Source organism: Podarcis pityusensis, assembly GCF_964106645.2.
Source record: "Podarcis pityusensis genome assembly, chromosome: 2".
NCBI classification, from domain to species: domain Eukaryota; kingdom Metazoa; phylum Chordata; class Lepidosauria; order Squamata; family Lacertidae; genus Podarcis; species Podarcis pityusensis.
Window position 1 is genome coordinate 3,823,173 of NC_138029.1, and position 21,516 is coordinate 3,844,688.

A 21,516-nucleotide genomic window follows, 5' to 3' on the forward strand; every position below is an offset into this window, starting at 1 on the left:
ATATGACTCTAGCAGAAATGATATCAGGAGTTATGTATATTTGAAAACTAAGATCTAAGCTTTAAGGTATTTTAGGGTAAGATAAGGCTAAATAAATTAAGGTAATTTGAATAACAGAATATGGGGAAAGATGGTAAGGATTTGCTGAGCTAATTATTAAGTTAAACTGTCAAGATAAATTTTTTAACAAAAATTTAGAAAGATGGAAAGAATTTGCTGAAATAACTAATTAAATTAGAATACAAAAAGGGAGGTGTGAGGAGGTCAATGAAACAAGCAAATGGAAGTTATAGATATGTAATTTGGGATCTATGTTGTTTTCCTTTTTCTTTTGTTTTCCATTTTTCTTTTTATTTTTTTGTTGTATTGTTGTTTCTTTTTTTTCCTATGAATTATAGTGTTGTTTTTAATTTTTCTTTTTTCTTTATAACTTTGAAACTACTAATAAATATTATTTTAAAAAGAAGAAGAAGAAGAAGAAGAAGAAGAAGAAGAAGAAGAAGAAGAAGAAGAATTTGTACTTGATTTCCCTCCTTTCACTCCCCTTCAGGAGTCTCAAAGCGGCTAACATTCTCCTTTCCCTTCCTCCCCCACAACAAACACTCTGTGAGGTGAGTGGGGCTGAGAGACTTCAGAGAAATGTGACTGGCCCAAGGTCACCCAGCAGCTGCATGTGGAGGAGCAGGGAATCAAACCCGGTTCACCAGATTATGAGTCCACCACTTTTCAAATTAACATGGGCAGCTGCAGCATGTGAAGCAGCAAGTAGTGGCCTAGAGAAGACTCCGCGTTCCTGTGCATGCATCAAAACACACGCGCACTGGAGGACTAAAGATGATCGCATGCCTGCCCCACAAGGAGACTCAACTTCCAGAGACCGTACATTCTAGTAAGCAGATGAACAACCCTAGTGAAACATCAAGTGATCATCACTAATCATTAGCAAGTAAACAATAAGGTGGTCAACTCAGCCATTGCTATTATATGCATGCATAGCCATATCTTACTATATAATATTTTTACAAAAAAAGAGTTGTCATGCTGCTGTTTGTGTGGCCACCACTAGGTGGCCACACAAACTGCAGCATGACAACATTGGACACAGCAACTGAGTGGAGCAGGAAGGGCAGCAGTAGAAGCAAGCAGGCGAGCAGAGCGAGCAGGTTTGAAATGGCTCATCAGGCCTTCCCATGTTCCCCGTAATCGTTGTGGCTGCCACACACCAGTCCACTTGCTTATTTGCTCACATGTGTGCATAACAAAGCGAGGCAAGCCTGGGGTCCAAGCCAGCAGGCAGCCTGGCTGAGTGAGAGAGTGAATTGGCAGGTGGTCCAATGGCATGAGCAAGTGGGCAGCTGGGAGGGCAGCACAGGCAAGCCTTCATGTGCTCCCCACCACTGTCAGCTCACCACAGGTTGAAGTCTATCTCCCCTTAGTGTCCTGCCGGCAGAAGGGAGTCTGCATTTCAAAATGTGCACTTCATTTGGGCAGCACCGGAGGAAGAAGGAAAGAAAGTCTGTCTCCTCTTCATTCCTCTCTCCTCTGTGAACTGTTGGGGGAGGGGCAGCTTTGGGGATTGGAGGGGAGGGGGCTAAAGGAGATTGAGTGGGTAAGGGTTGAAGGGTCTGAGAGGGAGGAAAGGGAAGTGTGGGGAGCACAGCAAACAGGCTGGCAGCGTATCTGATGGATAAGCCTGGCCTTCTAAGGCTGCTGTGAGGATATTCTTCAAGAGCCATATAAGGCAAGTTGCAATAATTGTTTTATTATTACTTGATGTTGATGATGATGATGATTTCTTGCCCACCCTTCACCATAAGGTGCAAGGGTACGCTACAGCTATTTGAAAATGCGATGTCTAAAACAAATTAAAACAGATTACAGTTACAAGGATAGAATGGGTCCTAACATATATATCTCAGGTGTTGATGACCAGCATTAAGAGGTGCATCCTCTAAAACAGGCACAGGCAAACTCGGCCCTCCAGATGTTTTGGGACTACGGTTCCTATCATCCCTGACCACTGGTCCTGTTAGCTAGGGATCATGAGAGTTGTAGTCCCAAAACATCTGAAGGGCCGAGTTTGCCTGTGCCTGCTCTAAAAGATGAAGGTGCCAAACGCACTGGTAGGGGTGGGGAATTCTCCACTTCCTATATCATCACCCTGGTTCCCTAAATGCAGCAGAGGACAGAGTAGAAAAAAATGTGAGGCTCTAAGAAACATCCTGCCTCTCCCCCAAACCATAAAAACTGGATCAGAATCAGTGGTGTGTGTGTGTGTGTGTGTGTGTGTGTGTGTGTGTGATTCCACACTTCCCTCCTGCTGCTGAGGAATATCAGTAGCAGATGGCAGCACACAGGCACAAGCCATGAAGGCTGGAGAAATTGTGCAAGCTGCAGTTGAAAGCGAAGCCACATTCTCCTCAGAGTACCTCCCCTTTGGGCCCAGATTTGCCCCCCACCTCTCCAAGGAGCCTCTCATTTCTAGGGACCCCAGTTATGGAGAAGAGAGGCAAAGGTGACCCTCAAACCCACTGCAAGGTCTCAAGTTGGAAACATCGCCGTGCAACTTACTTTCCCTCCTGGTAGCGTTACTAGGTAACTGCAGAAAGTTGACTTGCAGCATTTTAGCACAACAAGCATGTGAGCGATGGCAGAGAGTTTTCTTTGTGTTTGTAATGAGCTGTTCGTTCCGCCCCACACCCACCAGGGTCCCTACACTTGTCACACTCTGGTGGCAGGCACCTTGTGTGGGCACCAGTCCTGATCGTGATCAGCCACATTGTGCGAGTAGAACGCTAAACAGCATGTTAGCTGGGGGGTACGGGACTTCACAAGCTGCTGCCTCGCAACCGTCTTGCAAGCTGCTTTAACTTCGCTCAACATTGATATGCCATTCAGCTTTCCTTAGGAAGGGAAGGAAGTTTCCAGACAAAAATTCGCACCCATATCCTTCCACACCAGGAGTTCTGCTTGAAGAAACTCCCTGCAAGAGACCCAAGGCCTGGAAGATGCAGCCACAAGGGCAGGACTTTGGGGCAGAAGTGTGTAGCAATGCTCAGCAGACTGAGCCGGGCTGGGTGGGTGAAAGGGCAGGGGGGCAGTGCAGGGTTGGGTCACCACTAGAGATGGGGGAGGAGCTCAGTTCGCATTCAAAGGCACACTCACCTAAGCTGCAGTTTCCGAAACAATGTTCCGAACCGGAACACAGCTATCCCTCAACTTTCGCATGTAGAAGCAAGCACTTCCGCAAATTTTTGCACTTCTTAGCAGAATGTGTATAAAAACACACACACTAGGGTAAAATAGACATCAAAGGCATAGCACATGAAGGTACATTAGGGGAAATTGCAAAAATGTCTATAATGGGGAAAATGGCATAAAATCATAGACTCATAGGGTTGGAAAGGACCCCGAGGGTCATCTAGTCCAACCCCCTGCAATGCAGGAATCTCAGCTAGATCATATATCACAGATGGCCGTCCAGCCTCTGTTTAAAAACCTCCAAGGAAGGCAAGTCCACCACCTCCCAAGGGAGTCCCTTCTGCTGCTGAACAGCTCTTAGTGTCAGAAAGTTTTTCCTAATCTTTAGTCAGAATCTCCTTTCTTGTAACTTGAAGCCATTGGTTTAGGTCCTCCCCTCCAGAGCAGGAGAAAACAAGCCCCATCCCTCCTCCATGTGACAGCCCTTGAGATATTGGAAGATGGCTATCATATCTCCTCCCAGTCACCTCTTTTCCAGGTTTAACATACCCAGTTCCCTCAATCATTCCTCATAAGGCTTGGTTTCCCGATCATCTTGGTCACCCTCCTCTGTACATGTTCCAGCTTGTCAATATTCTTAAACTGTGGTGCCCAGAACTGGACACAGTAGTCCAGGTGTGGTCTGACCAAAACAGTATAGAGCAAGACTAACAAGTCACTTGATTGGGACACCAGACTTCTGTTGATTCAGACCATATATAATATGTAATATGTAAAAACATGTATATATAAGGAGAAACACCATAATGCTGATGATTTTATGTTGGATTTTGTTAAAATAAACTGCAAACTTTTGCGGCAATGTGGAGAGTGAAAGCAACATTTGAAAAATGCAAAACTCCGAGAAACCAAAACTGACAGTTTTTCACATCCCTACTCCCCACATTCTGAAGTATAAGGGCACACACCCATCGAAGGACACATACACACCCCACTAAGTCCAGTGGCTACAATGACCTTACAACACCATGGCATAGTTACTGTCTTGATTTATTTGGTACAAACAAAAGCTTTTTTTCAAACGCAGCCAGAGCTGATCTGGCCCAGTCAAGAAAAAAACTCTGCAAACTTGATCACACTTAAGGAAAACAGAAGGTTGCCTTGCTGTCCCTGATTTAAGAGGCACATTTTCAAAGTTTTTTTAAAAAAAATTAAACCTACTTTAAAGAGTTAAATACTCAGAAAAGAAAAAGATTCAAGGGGAGGGGCCTGTTCCCCTCTTGGTCACCCATTCAGGCGAAGTGAAGGCGATGCAGTTCTGGAAAGAAGGACCTCATTCTAAATTAGATGCATCTGCCCTCAGTGACATTGTCACTGATGGGAACAGTGATGTCAATATTTCTAGGAAGAAGAAATAGTTGAGGGGGGGGCGGATTAATACTGCTCAAGCAGAACTCAATTAGGGCACAAAGAAGGAATAAACAAAGCAAACAGGGGGCCCCAAAACACCACTTTTGCACTGCAAGAGTGCCCCCACAGATATCTGGTATTCCAGGGTAACCTTATTCCACTGATTCCCCACTCCATCTATCCCAGAGGAGAATCTGTGGCCCTCCAGATGTTGTTGGACTCCAGCTCACACCAGCCCCAGCCAGAATGGCCAGCTAGGTGCCAAGCTGGGCCAACAGAAGGGGTCAGCATTGTTGGGCATCCGCCAAGGCCTACGCCCTAGCAGGGAACCTTTGCTTACTGCCTGCCCTGCCCCAAGTCCCCTGGCTGTGATCTTCCTACGATTCTATTGTTCTTCCTCCCCATCTTTGCCTGATTACTGCACTTTGGAAGCACACAAGCAGGGCCAAAGCAAAGCGGAGAAGGAACAGCAGCCTTCGCAGTGGTGCGGAGGGAGAGCACAGAGGGTGCTCAGCCATGCATCTCACTGAGGCAACTTGGAGGAAATGTGGAGTATCAACCAAAAAGAAATGCTCCCAATTTGCTTTCCTTGTATTCTGTTCCAGTATCCCAGAGTAGTGTGGTGGCTAGAATCTTAGAATCATGGTTGGAAGGGAGCAGGAGGGCATTCTAGCCCACCCCTTGCAGGAACCTTTTGCCCAATGTGGGGCTTGAACCCACCACCCTGCGATGAGCTCCCATCTGTAGTTGACTAAGCTGTGGGAGAACAAGGTTTGAATCCCCAATAATAGTAATAATAAATAATGTTCTTATTTATATGCTGCCCATCTGACAGGGCTTCCCCAGATACTCTGGGCGGCTCCCAACAAATATTAAAAAGACAATAAAACTTCAAACATTAAAAACTTCCTTGCACAGGACTGCCTTCAGATCTCTTCTAAAAGTCAGATACAGTGGTACCTCGGGTTAAGAACTTAATTCATTCTGGAGGTCTGTTCTTAACCTGAAACTGTTCTTAACCTGAAGCACCACTTTAGCTAATGGGGCCTCCTGCTGCCGCTATACCGCCACTGCATGATTTCTGTTCTCATCCTGAAGCAAAGTTCTTAACCCGAGGTAATATTTCTGGGTTAGCAGAGTCTGTAACCTGAAGCATATGTAACCCGAGGTACCACTGCAGTTGTTTATTTGACATCTGATGGGAGGGCATTCCACAAGGAGGGTGCCGCTGCCAAGAAGGCCCTCTTCTTGTAACCTCACTTCATGCAGTGAGGGAACTGCCAGAAGGCCCTTGGAGCTGGATCTCAGTGTCCAAGCTGGACAATGGGGGTGGAGACGCTCCTTCAGGTATACTGGACCGAGGCCATTTAGGGCTTTAAAGGTCAGCACCAACACTTTGAATTGTGCTCAGAAACATACTGGGAGCCAGTGTACTTAGGACTGGTGTTATATGGTCCTGGTCACCAGTCTAGATGCTGCATTCTGGATTATGTGCAGTTTCTGAGCCGCTTTCAAAGGTAGCCCCAGGTAGAGCACATTGCAGTAGTCCAAGCAGGAGAAAACCAGAGCATGCATCACTGGTGAGACAGTGTACAGGCAGGTAGGGTCTCAGCCATCACACCAGATGTGATGTACACTGGGTGACTTTGGACCAGTCACTGTGGATTAGTCTAATCTAACCTAACCCACAGGGTTGTTGTTAGGATAAATAGAGCTGGGGGGGGGGAGCACTGAGCTCCTTGGAGGAAAGGTGGAATATAAAACAGTGGTGCAGCAATAAAATTGCTAGCACATTTGCAAAGGTAAGCAGGGTCTGGTCTGGTTGGGGGCCTGGGGACTGAGATTCATGCATTCCAGAGAGTTGGACTAACTCTACAATTCCATGATTCTATGAAATGTAGAAAATTGTTAATTAAGTAAGTGGCTAGGCAGTGGCGACAGTGCCATGGAGGTGGACTCATTCAGGAAGAGCCCCCCACTGAATACTGAATCTCCCCCAAGAGCCCCTAAAATCTGGCACAGACAATGGGTCTGCTCGGCTTACAAAGAATGAAACTGCTGGTCTTTAAGGTATTACAGTCTTCTTTATTTTTCCCTCAAGTACTATAGAATTTATTAACCATCACTAAGGCACTTTTCAAATTGCAAACATGCGCTGGATTATGGAGAAAGCTAGAGAGTTCCAGAAAGTCATCTACTTCTGCCTCATTGACTATGCAAAAGCCTTTGACTGTGTCGACCACAGCAAACTATGGCAAGTTCTTAAAGAAATGGGAGTGCCTGATCACCTCATCTGTCTCCTGAGAAATCTCTATGTGGGTCAAGAAGCTACAGTTAGAACTGGATATGGAACAACTGATTGGTTCAAAATTGGGAAAGGAGTACAACAAGGCTGTATATTGTCTCCCTGATTATTTAACTTACACGCAGAATTCATCATGCGAAAGGCTGGGCTGGATGAATCCCTAGCCAGAATTAAGATTGCCAGAAGAAGTATCAACAACCTCTAATATGCAGATGACACAACCTTGATGGCAGAAAGTGAGGAGGAATTAAAGAACCTTTTATTGAGGGTGAAAGAGGAGAGCGCAAAATATGGTCTGAAGCTCAACATCAAAAGAACGAAGATCATGGCCACTGGTCCCATCATCTCCTGGCAAATAGAAGGGGAAGAAATGGAGGCAGTGAGAGATTTTACTTTCTTGGGCTCCATGATCACTGCAGATGGTGACAGCAGCCATGAAATTAAAAGACGCCTGCTTCTTGGGAGAAAAGCAATGACAAACCTAGACAGCATCTTAAAAAGCAGAGACATCACCTTGCCAACAAAGGTCCGTATAGTAAAAGCTATGGTTTTCCCAGTAGTGATGTATGGAAGTGAGAGCTGGACCATAAAGAAGGTTGATCGCTGAAGAATTGATGCTTTTGAATTATGGTGCTGGAGGAGACTCTTGAGAGTCCCATGGACTGCAAGAAGATCAAACCTCTCCATTCTTAAGGAAATCAGCCCTGAGTGCTCACTGGAAGGACAGATCGTGAAGCTGAGGCTCCAATACTTTGGCCACCTCATGAGAAGAGAAAACTCCCTGGAAAAGACCCTGATGTTGGGAAAGATGGAGGGCACAAGGAGAAGGGGACGACAGAGGACGAGATGGTTGGACAGTGTTCTCGAAGCTACAAACATGAGTCTGACCAGACTGCGGGAGTCAGTGGAGGACACAGGTGCCTGGCGTGCTCTGGTCCATGGGGTCACGAAGAGTCGGACACGACTAAACGACAACAACAAGGCACTTTTCAAAAGAAGAGGAAGGAGGAGGAGGAACATAAACAGTATAACATAACTTTGAGCACACCATTAGTGGGTTTTCCATCTTGAAAAGGCAGCCTGGCTGAAAGCTAGAAGCAGCCAAACAAACCCCCCAGGTGCAGGAGCACTTTCTAGTCCAGCTATACAACAACTCAGAACTTCTATAGCACAAGCCTCTACCTGTCTGCTCAGAAGTAAACCCCACTGAGTTCAGTGGACAAACTCCTACGTAATCCTAACCCCACTTACCTGGGTGCAAACTCCAATGAATTAATTAGAACTTGCTTCTGAGTAGACAGAGGGTGCTGGTATTCAGCTAAGTCTTTACTCTGATCAAACCCACTGAAATTAATGGACATGGCTAAGTCAGCTCCATTCATTGCAACAGATCTGCTCAACTTAAAAACCGAGTTGAATGCCACCATACTTAGGACTGCACAGCAAGTCTGTGCAGGATTGCAGCCTCAGCCCAGGAAAATACCACTCCCTGTTCTTACCTGAGGATGGGGCTGTGCATATGGGCCCGCTGGACTTGAAGAACCTCTGCCATGAGCAGAGAGGCACTGAGGACCTTCACTGTCCACAAGAGCCTTCAGGCTCCACCCTGTCAGTCCAGGAGGGCTTCAGCACCACCAGCCAGGGCCTAGTCCACTGTTTATTTTCTAAAAACATCCTGATATTTCTTCTTTCTTCACCACAGCAAAGGGGTTGTTCCCCCTTCTTGCTTAAATGCTGGGTTGCTGCACAGGATGCAACCTGCGGTAGGGTTGTCAGGCCTTCTGTCCACAAGAGTTTGTGAGTTGCGGTTGGGAGGGACACAAGGTAGAAAAGGTTCACTACCGCTAGCAAAGGCAAAAAAGGAAACGCACAAAAGCCATTTAAGGCAACCGGAGAGAGGGAGGAATATGCGCTTCAATAGATGCAGGCTGGCTTCAACTGCTGGCTTGGCAGACTATCGGACACCACCACTGACTATTTTTGCCTGTGAAAAGCCATTTATCATTTATATCACAGGAACATCTATTGGCAGCCAGCAGAGGCCAAGGGGGATGGGCAGGCTGCTCCCCAGGGGTGATGGGGGCGAGCAGGGAATGTGTGGGAACGGCCTGTTTGTTTTGGAAGGGGGGGAGGAGGTTCAAAAAAGTAAATGAAGCCTTGCCTAAAATGACTAGCAGCCCAAGAAGCAACCTCCGCTCTTTTAGGACACTGAAATGCAGCAGGTTGCAAAACTAGTCAGAATTTCATCTTTGCATTCAGTTGCTGGAACACAAAATATAAAACAGGTGTGTTCAGTGATTTCATTGTTATTTTTTTAAAAAAGGGAACAGAACAGTCTGCACATGGTCAGAAGCACTTTGCACCAAGCTCTTTTTTTTTGTGGTTGGGGGGCGGACAATGCCCTATTTCTCCCAAAGGACGAGAGTCAGTGAAATAAATTTTTGAAAACAAGAATGTGGAAAACAAGACCTCACAGAATTTGCTTTTCCACATGTTCATGTATCAGCTTACCTCTGTGCATTCAGCATCCAACTCCTTCTGAGAACACTTTGCCAATCCAGCTGTTTGCTTACCTATTTCCCCCCTCCCACCCTCCAAGTTGCTCAGAGTGACAAACACGCTTCTCCTCCCACATTTTACACTCACAACAAGCCTGTGAGGTAGGTTAGACTGAGGGACACTGACTGGCCCACATTCATCCCCTAAGCTTTGTGGCAGAGCAGGGATTTGAACCCCAGCCGTCCAACACCCGATCCATTCTGCCACCCTGCCTGGGTAACCCTCTCTTACCCAGCTGTGACCCCTCAGACACACTGCCAAAAATGCCCTCCATGGTGCAATGAGGCGTCTATTGGCTACAACAGAAGGTTTATTTCAAGCCTGATTTCAGTGAAAGGAGGGGCAAGGAGGGGACATGACCCTGTGGGCACCAGAAAACACCTCTGGGGCACATGTGTGGTGGCACATTGGCCTCCAGTGTTGAGCAGCAATAACCCTTGCAAGGCTGCAGCCTAAATCAGAGGTACTGGTTGTACTGTGAAATCCCTGAGTGTCAATTCTAGAAACTTCCTTTTCTTTCCATCCACTCTCAAGGGAACTTCCCTTGCAGCATTCCACTGGAGGGGGGGATGACAACAAGCAGAGCCCCCGAGGCAGGTCCAGCCCCACCAATGAGGTGGAGTGAAGCAAGGCCACGACAGCGGCTTCCCGCGACATCTCCCAACAGTTTTCAAAACTCTTGCAAGAGTTCCATGAGATCTCATGAGATCTTTCTGGAAGTCGCTGCTGCTGTGCAACCCTAGTAGACAAGGCTTCAGTGGGGGGAGAAGGCAGCTTCCCATTTCACCTCAGGAGACACGAATCTAAAGTGCATTTTAAATCTCACTATCCCTCACCCACCCAGGCACTGGCCCAGACACTTGAGGCAACTTCTTAGCTGGTGCACCACAATTCACATGGCACAAATAGCTCTGTCCTCTTCGCCGCTCCCTGCCCCCCAGCATCTGGTGGTTGAAGTGATTGCCTTCTCTGTCTAATGATAGAATGATAGACTCATAGAATTGTAGAATTGGAAGGGACCCCAACCATCGTCTAGTCCAACCCTCTGTGATGCAGGGATCTCAGCTAAAGCATCCATGACAGGTGGCCATCCAACCTCTGCTTTAAAACCTTCAAGGAAAGAGAGTCCAGCACCTCCTGAGGGAGATAATTCCACTGTTGAACAGCTCTTACTGTAGAAAGTTCTTCCTGATGTTTTGTAGGAGTCTCCTTTCTTGTAACTTGAAGCCATTGCTTCTAGAGCAGGAGAAACCAAGTTTACTTCATCTTCCATGTGACAGTCCTTGAGGTATTTGAAGATGGCTCTCATATCTCCTCTCCTCTTTTCCAGCTAGCCATACCCAGCCTTCATGAGTCTTGGTTTCCAGACCCTTGATCATCTTGGTTGCCCTCCTCTGCACATGTTCCAGCTTGCCTGTTACCCAATCACCACTACCATGTGCTACAAGGTTGGGCTGTGGGTGGGTGTTTAAGGGGAAAGTTGCACATGAATTCTGAAAAGCAGAGGGAGATATCCTTCCCCATCCCCAGCTGCATTTTTAAGAGGAAATACCTAACCATTTTTCACTTCCTCTTTCTCATGATGAGTCAAAATGGTCCCTGAGGTGGATGGGTCCCTCTTTGAGCTGTCACCGCATTTCCCCTAGGGCAGATGACCTCTGAGTCAAACCACAGTTTGGAACATGAGTTCATTAGCAGCAATGAATGGGTGCTAATTGCAAATGCAACCGTATTAAGTCTGGCAGTTTCAAGTTTATGGGGTTATATTCAGTGTAGTGGAAAGCTGGATGTTCTGCCAGGGCAAGAATTTCTCCTTGTGTGACGGAATGTCTCCTCCTACTGTGCCCTTCCTAAATCTGTTCTGGGGTTTCTCCCAACATTCTGGAACGGATTTGGGAACAGGGCAGGGCAGAGAGGGGGGAATCCTCTTGGGCTTCTGCAGAACGTTAGCTGAATACTTCCCTTAGCTTTGTTTACCAAATACAATTAAAATAAATGATAGCCAAATTAGATCAATTTCTATGCAATTCAGGAAATTTTCTGGTGCAAACTGGAGGGGGGGAATCAATGCAAATGTTTGCATAGAAACATTTTCCGATTTGAAGTTTTGCGGAAAACCCATACCACTGCAGTCTAGTTTGAGAGATTTCACCAGAATCATACTCCTTTCACCCCACGTTGCCTCTCTGTGCTCTTCTGAGGTTACATGAGTGAAGGAGTCCTTTGATATCACCAGAATCATCTATCCTCTCTGCCTCCACCTGCTCAAAGCACCCCTCTCCTCCACCCAGTCTCCTCATAGCAGCCCTCTTCCTGCATTCAAGAGATGGATCAACCTGGGAGGGGCTCATGCGTGCTTGTCCCACCTCCAAGAATCCCCTCCCAACTTTTTGCACTATGAGCATGAAGGTCTACAGGGAGATTTTAACAGGATTCAGCTGAATGCAGCAAAATCCCCGTTTCAATTTGGAACTGATACGTGTACAGTTCTCAGTCATGGGGAGGATTCTCGCCACACTCAAGTCAATGTGGCTAGAATGTCCCTTCAGATCTTCATGTTCAACTTGTGAAAGGTCAAGGGGAAGGGCAAAATCACACCAGGATAGGGGTAGTGATATCATGCATAGCCCCACAATGACTCTCAGGGTCCCAACTCTAAAATTCTATGATTCTATTTAGTTGAGATTCCTGCATTGCAGGGGGTTGAAGCAGATGACCTTCAGGGTCCTTCCAACTCTAAAATGCCCTCTGCCCATTTTAACACCTGAGAGGGTCTGTAGGGAAGGAGTTAAAACTAGGAGGAAGGAGTTAAAACCATGTAACTAGGGAAGGAGTTACATGGGTTCGAAATGAAACCTCAGCCCGTAATCTGACTTCTACAAGTTGGATTAGTTGAGGCTTCTGAGTCATCTTCAAGGGCAGCCCCACACAGAGCGCATTGCAACAATCCCGTCTGGAGGTTCTGCCTTGTTGAGTATAGGTTTGGCAGTGTCCATACAAGAGAAGTTTGTTACCACTTTAGGGCTTTCAGCACTAATGCAGCATCCTGAACTGGGGCCAGAAACAAACAGGCATCCAGTGAGGAAGAGGGATGGGGAAGGAGGAGAAGCCCTGCTGGATCAGGCCAAAGGACCATCAAGCCCAGCATCTGCTTTCTGCCTGTGGTCAGCCAGATCCTCTAGGAAGCCCACAAGCAGCATGTGATGATGTCGCCCCTCACCTCATTTGCCCCCTGCATCTGATATTTAGATACAGTCAACTTCCAGCTTATGCAAATTTAACTTGTGTGAATTCAGTTTTATGCTCTTGGAGGAAAATTAATTAAAAGGGGGGCAAGCATCTGGCAGGGAAACTTTTGTAATCCCACCTGCCATTGCACACAGCTTGGGAAAGCATTTGGAGATGCAGAGAATGTACATTTTGACTATACGTGATTTTGGCTTTATGCGCTATCCCAGGACTTAACCTCCACATAAATTGAGAGTCAACTGTATATGCTGCGTCCAATACTGGTGGTAATAAACTGCCATCATGTCTAGTAGCCACTGACAGACATCTTCACTGAATTTGACTAATCCACTTCAAACCCATCTAAGCTACTGGCTGTCACCACAGTAAGTGGCATTGAATTCCGTAAGTGAAACACGTACTGTGTGAAAAAGCTCTGGTGATGCCTGTTGAGACTCTGGCCAATATGGGAGTGGAGCAATACATGGGGAAAATGTGAACTTAAAGTTACATAACTGAATAGGCTTTGCTATTGCACTGGGTTAGTTGTTACATGCGATCTCAGAAATTTTTGCATAAGTATTCTGCCATCAATGTTTGACTTCATTGGTTGAGAAGCACTAGTTTTTGAGCTGCAGTTAATCAGCCTCCCTGGCTACAATGGTCATTAAATTACTAGAAAGAGCAGAGCCAAGTCTCACATGTGTTTGGCAGTTGCAACATCAGATATGAAACGATCCTTATTGGTGTAGCAATATGCCATATTGAGTGAGGGAACTGCACTCTGCACATGCTCAAAAATTTCTTCTTTTAATCAATTGTTGCTCTGCCTCATGGTCCAGGTTTAAGTTCCACCACTGCAATCCGGCTGAAATCAATCTCTGTCACTCTGCATTTGTGCTGGATGTTTTAAGCTTGTCTTTAAAATGTGCTGTGTATATGCTATGAATACTGAGACTGCAGCAGAAGACTGTTTGAGTTCCATACCTTAAGGAGCATCTTAACATAGGCTGCATTTTGATGCAAGCAACTCCTTCTGCCCCGCCGCCCCCGTCCCGGACCAGACTATTTGTAAAAGCTGCTAAGCCAGAGAGCAAAGAGCAGGTGGATACCGTGAGAGCCATTCAACGTCCACAAAACCTTTAATGAAAAATACCTGCTTCCCCCCTTTAGAGCACATTCTCTGACACTCAGTTTTAAAAGAGAGAACAGGCACTTCTTAGGGTTCCATGCTTTTGAAGAAATCAATTTGTATACTTATCCAGCAGGAATTTATCACACCAGGATTTCGCCTGAGCTAAGGCATAACCCCCAAAGTAAACCTCAGTGCTTATTGTTAGCCTTTGATTAACTCCACATCTATTCCTCAACCCATCATCTCCAAATGTAGATTCTTAAGCAGAGAGATCCACGTGCAGCCTGATCTATTTAAAGTACAACTACAAGCTTCTCTTGTGGAAACAAGAACAGAAGAAGAACCATGCTGGATCAGGCCAAAGGCCCATCTTGTCCAGCACCCTGTTCCCATAGCGGCCAACCAGATGCCTGGAGACACTTACAAGCAGGACCACAGTGTAACAGCACTCCCACCCACATGGCATTCCCACACAGCCTCTGGCAGTGGAGGAAGAATGTAGCCAGTATGGCTAGCAGCCGTTGATACCCTGATCCAACATGAATTTGTTGGCCATGAGGGTGTGATTTCCAGCAGAGAAGTGCTGGGTGGAGGGGGGTAAGGGAGGGCACTTGACCCCTTCCCAGCCTGCTCGTTTCTCCATCACAACTCTGCACCCCACAATCAGCTGCTTTTCTTTCTACCCAGGTTCTAGGCTCTCATTGCATCACAAACACAGCTCTAGAATCTGGGCAAGGTGTCTATGTGAACAGCAAACAGAAGAGTTGCAGGGGAGGCCAGGAGGCAGATGAAAGGTTCAGTGCCCTTTAGGGTGGGTAAGTATGCATTAAAGAAGGAGATGCATCATCCAAGGAGAGCACAGGCAGCATGAAATTGCACAGGCTAAGGCAGATGTTCCCAAACTTGCCGTATTTGGCCTACCACCCCCTTTTCAGAAAAAACAACTCAGCGCCTCCCTGGAAATCTGCCTTCTTTAAGCGAACAAACAGAAAGATGCCGTGATAAATTTGCTTTCTTCTATGTATCTATGTTGCTACATTTTGTGTTTATTTGGAAAATAAAGTAATCACTAAAATGCCATGTTATATCGGTAAGCGTCGTTACACAACAGATGAAATATGTATGAACACTTTTCCAAAACTAGATGAGGAGGTGGACCGGGCCCCGGGAATAAAAACCCATGAAGCAGAGCGGAGTGAAAACTGCCACCTCCATCTGATCCGCCCCGGGGGCAGTGCCAGTGCCGCAGCCCGCCTGCCATTGGCCAAACAGGCAGGCAAGCTGTGATCCACTTCCCAGGCCTGGGGGAAGCCAAAAAGGGTTTGCCCAACCCCGGGAAAACCTCTCACCTCCAGCACGACCGCCAGATACAGGGGAGGCATTGTCACCATCCCACAACGGTGCTCAACCTAATGGTAAGTGTCATTACACAACAGATGAAATATGTACAAACTGTTTTTTTTCCCCAACATTTCCTTCTCTTCTCTTCTCTTCTCTTCTCTTCTCTTCTCTTCTCTTCTCTTCTGTTCTTTCTTTATGCTTCCACCACCCTCTTATTTTTATTCAATGCCCCCCAACTGCACCTGAGGCTAGCACCCCCCCCCCCGGATCATTCCAGTGTCCCCCAGGGGATGGTATCACTCACTTTGGGAAAGAATTACTGCAATTTAAATTGAAATACAGTATATCTCACAATGGAAGTCTGCAAGCAGGGTACCTGTTCAGCCTGGCTGTGTGGACGCTGTTAGCTCTTGAAGGCAAACTTTGTTAAGGTTCTTTATTTAAAACCAGACCTTGACCAGACAGTCCTTCACACACATGCCTTCAAGCATAGGACAGCACTTCCTCTTAATAACTATTGGCTCTTGCTCCTTCGTCAATCCACACTCTTGCTCATGTTGCTATGCAAGGTGCTGTGTAACACTTGAGTTTTAAAAAGAGCAAGAGGGGCATCTAGAGTCACCCTTCCCCAGCCGTCAGAATATTGCCACCATGACTCTCTCAGGAAGTTGGGTTTCTGGGTGTTCTGCTGCCAAAACATTTCATGGCCATGACCAGCAAAACAAGGGCACGTTTTGTACATGAACTGTGCTGCTGAAATTTAAACACATCAGTCTCCTAATGCCTGGGGGGGGGGGGGAGTGGCACACACCAAAGGGTGACTTAATTGTGGTTTATCAGTCACTCAATCCCCACTGCAGCTGGTATGGAAAGCAAGTGGGTGAGCTGGAAGTAGGGGTGTTGGATATGGAGAGGAGGAGAGGGAGGGGGCAGGAAGGCCCAGCATGGAATCATCTCTGCGAGACAAGAGCCGTTCTCTGCATACGCTGCCAGGCTAGTAACATTTCAGTCAATCAATCAAAAGGTTTTGAGCTGATGCAGTGCTGCAGACCTTCTATGAATGAAAATGGGATGGTGGGGTTGAGGAAACCACAATTATTTTGCCTCCATTGGTATCCAGTGTATCTTTTTTTTCCTCTGGGAATGTGAATGGGGGATGCACACGTGAAGAAGAGGAAGAGGGAGGACCATCCTTCGCTGTGGAAACTATCTGAGAGTATCTATACTACAGGCTTAGAGATTTTCAACGCAGCAGTGCCATTCTGGAAGTGCCCTCCCTGCATCCAATCCAAAAAGTAAAAACGGTTTGACCAGCTGTGTCCACAGGACAAATGATGCCTCTATTGCACCACTCTCAGCTCCATTAGAAACAGAAGCGAAAGGATTGCCGGCTTCCAGCCTTTCATTACACCAGCTCAGGAAAATCTTTCAACTCATCTTTTCACCCTCATTCACAGCTCTCTGTAAATCTTCACCAGGGAATAAAAGCAAGTCCTGGGAGTCTTACTCACAAGGAAGAGAGGAGCTCACGGACTAGAGGGGATCTCCCCCACCTGGTGTCCAGTACAAGGCGCAGAAAGCAAGTACTACATCATCCTTGAAGAAGAAGCAGATAGGGCAACCATTTGCATCCATTGCCAAAAGGAGGGGAGGCATCTCACCCCCCACAAAAAAGGACTAATAGGTTTCGCACAGCCATCTGAGAGGATTCATTTGACATATGATGCAACCACCTGTATGATGGTTTGGAGTGATAAATATATTCTTCTTAATCGAGTTACACTGTTGCTTTAAAGAGAGAGAGTGTCCTCCCCCCCCCCCGCCCACCTGAGATATTTTCTCCTCGCCTGCACTCGCCTGGCTCACTTTGGAAAACCTACTTAATAGCAGCACAGAAAGGAAAAATGTGGGGGGTGGAGAACAAGAGGTTTTGCTCCCCTCTCTCATGCACAACAAATTAAAAGGCTAGAGCGGTCCATGTACCCTACTTTGCAGAGGACAGTCCTCTACTGGCAGGGCTGTCATGGGAACATGGGACCACAAAGGCCACCCCAGGGAAGCCCACAAGCAGGCCAGCGAGGCAAGACCCCTCCTCCATGGCTGTTCCGAATTAATGGTGTTCAGAGGCATGATGCCCCTGCTGCTGGAGTTAAATATAGCCATCATGAATAGCAGTCTCTTAGGGGGTTGTCCTTTGGCAGAGATTTGTAGGAGTCCTCTGTTTGTCCAAGTCCAGTTTGACTCATAATAAGAGAGAGCCTGATATGGGGTAGGAGGTTAAAGTTGCCAGTCAGCAGGGAACATCTGGACAGCAGACTGAGCAGGCACAGAGGTCACCATCTCTCTCCATGGTGAGCTGTATTGCATTAATAATTATTTACAAATTTGCATCCTATACATTTAAACTAGCTCATGTGAATCAGTGGCCTCCTTTTCCTTTTTCGTGATGCATGTGGACACCTGAACCCAAACCCTGCGTTATATGTGGACGGTGTTTCACATATACCATGGCCATGTCTACTTCAGCACTGGAAACTCACTAAATAGGAAGCTAGTTTGGGAGTTTGACAGAGCTCTTCCTCAGGCAGGATGTTAAGCAAAAATGCTGCTGGTTTAAGGCAGGGCACTTACCTAGGTGATACTTTACTCAGAGTTGCAGGACAACAGGCAAGCAACCAGTGCTTGATTTGTTTTCCTCCAGGAGAAGAGAGAGCAAGGGCTAGTGAAGTCAATAGCTTCTTGTTGCTGTTCCTTTCCAGGGACGCAGGCCAGCCAAATGAGATCAAGCCTTGTTCTCCCGCTGGGGACAGATTCCAGCTGCCAGAAATAGGTTCAAGGTTCCCCCCCACCATCCTCCCTTAGGACATTTCATTGCTCAGACTTGACCACCAGCTGCTGATGACTCTGCATCATAGCAGCTGTGCAGAGGAGACTGAGGGGCAGCCACTTCCTACTCAGGGAGTTCTCACGGACTCTGCTGACCTCAACATCCAAGGAAAGGAGCCAGATTGTTGGACAAGGGTGTGGAAAAGGAAATGGGAGGAGGAGGGAGACTCTCACTGATGGCTGCTTCATAGCAGCAGCAGGAAAAGCATCTCCTCTCACAAATGTGCCAGGGTTGCCACAATCACTAACGGTTGATTTACATGACCATTTCATGAACTTGCTCCTCCAGTTCCCTTTCAATCTGGGCAGAATCGGTACTTTGGTGGTTAAACACAAAGCTTTCCCTCGATGCAACAGGCCAAACCAGAGGCAGCACAAGCAAGTTGATCCAACATGCGCATGCCGGATTGCCTATAAAGCTTTAGCTGAGATTCCTGCATTGCAGGAATTGTACACTGCGGTATATGGGGTGTTAGGGAACACATTGTGCTCCTTCTGGGGTAGTTTCTCCACCTTTTGTCCCCACCCTGCACTCAGCTCTCACCTGTGACTCCTAGACACTGACAACGTGCAACAGCAGTCACATTCTGGGAAACAGCTTTGACAGACTGGTTAAACCAGGTGAGGGGAGTCAATGAGTCTCAAACCCTTGGTGAGTTAGAGATTTCCCCTGCATGCAAAGACGGGCTCTGACAGATTGACGAGACCAACAGAGGGTCTAACAGTCAAGAAGGTGGTTTCTGCATGTGCTGTAGAGGGAAGGGGGGGCAGATGGAGCTCATCCACCTAGGAAGGTAGCCCATCTAGGAGAAAGAAACTCTGATCCTAAACCTCCATTGTCTCGTATGGTATCTTTGGGAGAAGAAAAGGCTAAGGAGTAAACCCTACACAAATCCATGGTATGATGGTTGGGTGGTACCTTGTACGTCTCCTTCCAGCAACTCCTGCAGCCCAGCTGGTGACAAACGTCTTGCTCTGCTTTCCTTTGGACCACACCAGCGAGGCTGAGAGGGAGGTCTTGTCTTCTGGGAAGCCCAGGTCCTCCATACATGCTGCCCAGGCTTGCGCCCCGAGGAGGTCACTCCAGTGCTACTAACACACCCCCCCCCCGGTGCACTCCATTGTCTCTCAAGACAGATGGATGCCAACAACAGCCAACCCTGGGCTAGTTCTGCAAACACTCAGACACTTCTAGCTATCTTCCCTCTGTGCAAGCAAGAGGTGTTATCAGAGTTCAAGACCAGGTAAGATATACTTAAGGAGGATGCAAAGTAGAGCAGGAAGGGGGTGTGGCTGAGGAGGTGATGTAACCTGTGGAGAGTCCTGATAGAGAGGGACACAGTTGGATCCAGGTCTTAGGTTCCTCACTCTTCCTATTAAGTGTAGGAGGCAGGGAGTCACTTTCAATAGTAAATGGAGGTTGCAGGAGAGAAGGGGGGTGCACATAAAAATAGGTTTCTTTTTTTCAAATGCACATTATATGAGGAAATGTACTGGAAAGAATTGGAAAATGTGTATTTTACAAAAACCAAAACTATGCAAAATGTGTACTATTTAAAAGGGAACTTTTACAGTATTCTTTCAAAAAAGAATCTAGATAAAACAGGATGGAACGGACCTCTGATTGAGCACCAGAAAATCTGAACTGGGATGTGTTTCAGCTGCTTAGTCCACCCTTAAAGAGAAAGCATTCTTCAGAAAGCTGTACCATGTGGTGTTTTTGAAGATACAGAGCCTAGCTCTTAAACTTGTCCCTAGTGGGTCACAGGAGAGGTGGACAAGGAGATCAAACCTTCCTGCTTTGGGGGCAATTGCCACAACAATTTCATTGGGAAGGAAGTCATTCAGAAATGCTTTTTGTCTTTTCATTCCAGACCCCTCCGGCAGGCAGATCCTGTTGCTCATCAACAGGGTCATTACATAGGGAGATTTCAAACCTAATGAAGAGATTATTAGAAAATAAAGAGCATTTTTTCCAGAAGCAGCTTCCTGCCAGCTTCTCCGGTCTGCAGCTCCCTGCCACCGCTCCCTCCCTATTAGCACTAATCAGAACTGTCAGTCGCATGCAATAAACTTGCAATGCTATTTAGTTAACTGCATCTCAGACCCAACTGGGAGCTAATAGCATCACGCAGCAGAGCCCCTGAGCAGCGCCAGAGCCAGATGTGTGATTCACTTGGGCACATTCACTTTCCGTGGGTGTTGGTTATTTTTTTCAGGGTGCCAGGACATTTAATTGCAAAACTCAGTACAGACATGATTTTTATACTGCCATCCAAATTCTAATTCTTTGCTTAGGAAAGCTGCATTCCACATCATATACGTATATTTAAAGCACATGCATTTGCATGTGCTCGATTGCTTCGCAAAAAATTTTTTGCTTCTGCCAAAAAACCAGCTAGCCCCTGGAAAACCCTCTCCAGCATCTTTACCCACTCCGTTTGTGGAGTTTTTGACCAGACATCGGCCACACACTTCCAAACCATTGCCTTAGCTTAAGGACTATTAAGGGGAACTCACTGGCCTACCCCAACCCTGCAGAAAGCAGGATTGACTCCCCCCTGCATCAGCTGAGGCACAGGGAGTTCAGTTGCCATGACCCCTGTACCCAGCAGTGATCTGGACACAGGGTCGGATGCCACAGGAGCACCAAGTGGGAAGATGGGTCTGGGCTCACAGCCAGCTGCAGAGAATAGGGAGAGCATTGTGGCTGAGCTGGTTGGGCAGAGAGTCCCAGAGGAACTTCCCATTCCACCAGGGCCTATACGGCCAGGACTTCGTACCTCACGGAACCAGGAACCGTCCACTGTACACACCAATCTAGAAGCACTGGGAGTACACCAGGAGGGGGGCTATGGAACAGAGGAGTAGGGCCTGTCTTCAGGCCAGAGGGCTGGTCATTAATGTTTTGAAGTTTTCTCAAGAGAGTGGAGCCTGGAGGAGGCACTCTGGAGACAGGCATGAAAGGGCAAAGTCTTCTCCCAACCTTTGTTGGAACAAGTTGTTTACTGGGAGCTGTCCATGGTCCTCCAGCCTTGCCACTTTCCCTGAGAGCTCCAGCATCGGAACATGACATGATATCAATCCTGCTCAGTCATTACCCCCACAACCCTGTGGGCCAACTTTGATAGCTAGGAACAACCACCCACCTGTTAATCACCTGACATCATTATGTCATCACATAAGTGACATGTGGGTGCCCCTACCTATCTATCAAAACTGCCCTGTGGTGTGGGAGGAAATAAAAGATCTGGCCCACCAGGCCAAAAAGGTTCTGCACCCCAATAGAACAGCTTAACAGGGAGAAGCATGCCAAGACCCAATCAGATGCCACTAGCCCCTATACAGCAGCAATAGTTCCCCCCCCCCCCGCCACCCCAAGCAGCAGCACACCCAGAGAGGCTGCTTCTTGCAAACTAGCTGCAAAAACTCATGTCTCCCCTCCAGCCTT

The 21,516-nt window shown here is 47.1% G+C and overlaps 1 protein-coding gene across 7 annotated transcripts in view; it reads right to left on the reverse strand.

The window, feature by feature from the left end:
- The window catches only part of PDE1B (phosphodiesterase 1B), a 130,710-nt gene that overhangs the window by 47,220 nt on the left and 61,974 nt on the right, over positions 1 to 21,516 (reverse strand). Inside the window, exon 1 of one of the 7 annotated variants that reach the window (XM_080990045.1) lies at positions 8,416 to 8,434. The exons of the other annotated variants lie outside the window; for them this stretch is intronic. The gene's annotated coding sequence lies outside the window, so the exon portion shown is untranslated. Of the gene's footprint in view, positions 1 to 8,415; positions 8,435 to 21,516 lie in introns of those variants that run through there. 7 annotated transcript variants of the gene reach the window in all.